We start from the raw sequence: 3765 nt of genomic DNA on the forward strand, positions 1-3765 counted from the left end.
GGAAACAGAAGCTTTTCTTTTTATCTGTGCATCCTGGGCACCTAGTTTAATAATTACAGATATTTTCTTTAAAAAAGATTATACGGGGGAGTAGGGCGGGAAGAGGTAGAAGAGGGCATAAAGGAGGTACATGGTGATGGAAACAAAAAAAAATAAAATAATAAAAAGATTATATCTGTAGATTAAATGTTGGGAGTGCCCCCTTTGAGCATGATTATATCGATTATTACATGCAATGGTCCCCTAGGTATTCACAGAAAGGACCTCAACTCTGTAAGAACAAACCTTACACTTATTGGGTTCCAACTAGGTGCCAGATACTTTACCAAGTTGTTTTCATTTCTCCATTAATTCCCACAGCAAACCTGACAGGTAGGCCTTATCGTCTCCATTTTACTGAGGAAAGAACTAAGGCTCAAAAAAGGTTAAATAATTGCACAGGTATACACAATTAGTATCAGGCCTTTCATCAAAGGTGGTAGCATCCCACCCCTCAAACACACAGTTAGCTAAATGGTTTTGCAGTATTATATGGGGGTAGCTGACGTTCCTGATAAGGAGAATTCTTAGGGACCACAGGACACCGAAGAGCCTTCTGAGTAACTAAAGAATCTTTTAGGTACCATAGTCATCATTATTCATCAACATCTTAATTTGTATTGCTTTTAAGGCTTCTTTATCATTGAAATTCGAACAGCACTTTTATGAAGGAGATGAGAAGGTTCTCTTTGTTTAAAGACCCACTTTGCAGACAATTAAGAAAAATAGTGTTGCTCTAGCAACAAACAACTTCGACAATGAAGGAGTCACTGCTTTCCCTGGGCGCCCTTCTCCCATCTGTAAAATCAGGGGGTTGAACTAAATGATTTCCAAGGGCCTTTCCGGAGTGAGCATTCAGGGATCCTATGCTAGCTTATGGCCACCTAGTGACACTGGCACAGGCAAGAAGGCTCTTCTACCTTTGTGGCAGAGACTGGTAACTGTTCACCCCAAATCTGTTCTCTTTTCCTCCCAGATGAGAAATTTCTCATCTTCCTTGTAGCTAGGTGTAGCCATTTTCAGTCAATGGAGTCTGAGCACAAATCGTAAGGATCAGCCTTGGCAAAAGACAAAAATACCTCAGCTGCCCAAGACGAAAATACCTCAGTGTCCAGTTTTGTTTATCAACACATGGAAGGCAAGAGGGAAATAGATTAGGACAGGTCCAGGAAGAAGTGTGGCTTTCAGTCTGTCCTTTCTGTGTTCTCGCTTCAACCATTTGTTCTTTTATTCAACTAATCTTATCTGTGCCCCTGCCACGTGCCAGGCACTGAAGATATAGGGACTCAACTCTGACCAGTGTGGTTAAATGTTTAGAGCACTAGCCTGCCTTCAAGGGATCTCAGATTTGATTCCTAGTCAAGGGCACATACAGGTTCAATCTCTGGCCCCGGTCAGGGCACATGTAGGAGGCAACCAGTTGATATGTCTCTCTCCTTTTGATCTCTCTCTCTCTCTCTCTCTCTCTCTCTCTCTCTCTCTCTCTCCCCTTCCCACCCTCCCTCCTTCCTTCCCTCGCTTCCACTCTCTAAAAATCACTGGAAAAAAAATCCTCTGATGAAGATGAACAACAACAACAAAAAGATACAGGGACTCAGAGCTTAGTACTACTTGGGGTCCTCCTCCATTGACATCTCGTTGCCACTATCTATCAAGATGAAAAACATTGTGATAAACTTGTCTGTGGCCCGATTGGACATCAGAGCCTCTGAGTTTCAAAGTGCTGTCTAGACATGGGCTTTAAGCCTTTTAATTGTAATGACTTTACATGTAAAGGGCTTGTCTTGGTGCTTGGCATACAGTACACCCTCAATAGATGTGTGTTTTCTTGAGACCTTGTCAGATAGGGGGATTGATGAGGGAGAGAAAAGATGATGGCCTGAAATCATTGATTCTAGTATAGCTGGCGCAGAAGGTTAAATTGTTATTCTTTGAAAGGAATATGGACCAGATCATCCATTCAACAAATATCTCTGATGCTCAAGGCTCATGGGATATAAAGGTGGGCAACACAAAGTCTCATCTGCAAAAGAATGAGGAAGGGGCAGGAGAAACAGATCAGCAAACAAGCAATGACAACAGAGTGTGATAAGTGCTAGGAGGGGAAGTACAGGATGTTGCTTAGCCACAAACAAGGGGCAACTAACCCAGGCTGATGGGTGGGGGTGGAGGAAGCATGAGACAGGGCTTCCTGGGGGAAATGACATATGACCTGAAACTCAATTGATACTTAAGATTTAACCAGGTAAAATGGAGTGGGGGGAGGGGACATGGTATCCCAAACAGAGCGAACTGTATCTGCACAGGCCCAGAGGCTCGGAGAGGACCTGGTACTGTCAGTCTGGCTGTCGAGTCATGTGCAAGGGGATGAAAAGCTGAGGGGTGAGGCTGGCAAGGCCGGCGAAGCTGACTGTAACAGAGGACTGACTGCCAATACAGGGAGATCCGGTCCTCAGGACCCTGGCATCGTTCAGGCTTGCACTTTGCCAGGTCTGGGAGGAGGGCTAAGGGGGCAAAGATGCAGAAAGTTAAGAGATAAGACAGAGTAAAGAAAGAAACTAGCAATTACTAAACATCTGTAAGATGTTCAACAGCAGTAGTCATCTGAGCAATGCAAATTAAAACCACAGTGCACACCTACCTTGAAACAAATAAGCAGGAATTAGAAAGCAGATGTGACTCTCCCTGCCCCTCCCCCCCCTCCAGTCATGACCATGAAATCCCTGAAACTGTGTGCTTGAGGAACTTACAACCCACTGGGAGGGAGAGGCTCAGACACACCAAGGAGTAGAATTTTGATGGCGTAAAGAATCCTAGGCCCGGAGAACCTCCACCCCTGCCTTCCTTCTTTGCCAACCTTTATCTGACCTGACAATTCAGCTCTCTGAAATATTCAGCTAACCAGAAAGGAATTTCTCAAACATCCAGAGCATAGATTCTTATAGCCCCAGACCCTCCTATGAGGTGCCTGATGCATTGGAAAGATTCAGGGTCTGGGGTGCAATCAGGCTGGGCCTTGTCTCCGCCGCTAGCCTGCTACGTGACCGTGAGCCAGCAGCCTGACCTCCTGAGCCTCCATCTATGCAATGGGAATAATAATAGCTGCTTCCAGTGTGGTGACTTGCCTGTTCTGTCTCCCTTCGCCAAATACTTATGTTTGGAAAGAGAAAACAGGGATTCGTGTGTTATGATCGGAACCATTTCCTGAAGTTGCCAACACCCATAATTTATGCACTGACATAACCAGGCCAAAGGTTCTAAGCATATTTTATAAGTACATCAGCTAGAAAGCACTGCTGCGCCTGACCTGGTGATAAAGGGGCAGCCGGGTGTGGGGGAAGGTATTTAACACTATTACCATCTAAAGAACAATGGTGGGAAAGGAGGCAACGTGCCTTCGAGCCCTTTGGGCCTTTCTCAGTTACCTGGGGAGCAGCTGGGGCGTTCAGGCTGCACATGGCGGCCAGGAGCAGCAAGGCTTCCTGGAAGCACCCGCGCTGAGAGCCTCTGGGGCAGGGTGATTAGACACCTGGCAGGGGCAGGCGTTCCACAGGGAGGACGCTGGTCTCAGAGGTTCCATGTGTTTGTCCAGCACTCCCCAGAGTTCTCGGGCTGGCTCCTGACCCCTTGGTGCTCCTCGCTTGCGGGAGGCTCTGTGCAGCCAAGTTGGAGAAGTGTTTGCTTGTGCATCTCCTTTGGCCTTGTCTTGAGCTTAGGATGCACACG

The sequence above is a fragment of the Myotis davidii genome, unplaced genomic scaffold (genome assembly GCF_000327345.1).
Source record: "Myotis davidii unplaced genomic scaffold, ASM32734v1 scaffold461, whole genome shotgun sequence".
NCBI classification, from domain to species: domain Eukaryota; kingdom Metazoa; phylum Chordata; class Mammalia; order Chiroptera; family Vespertilionidae; genus Myotis; species Myotis davidii.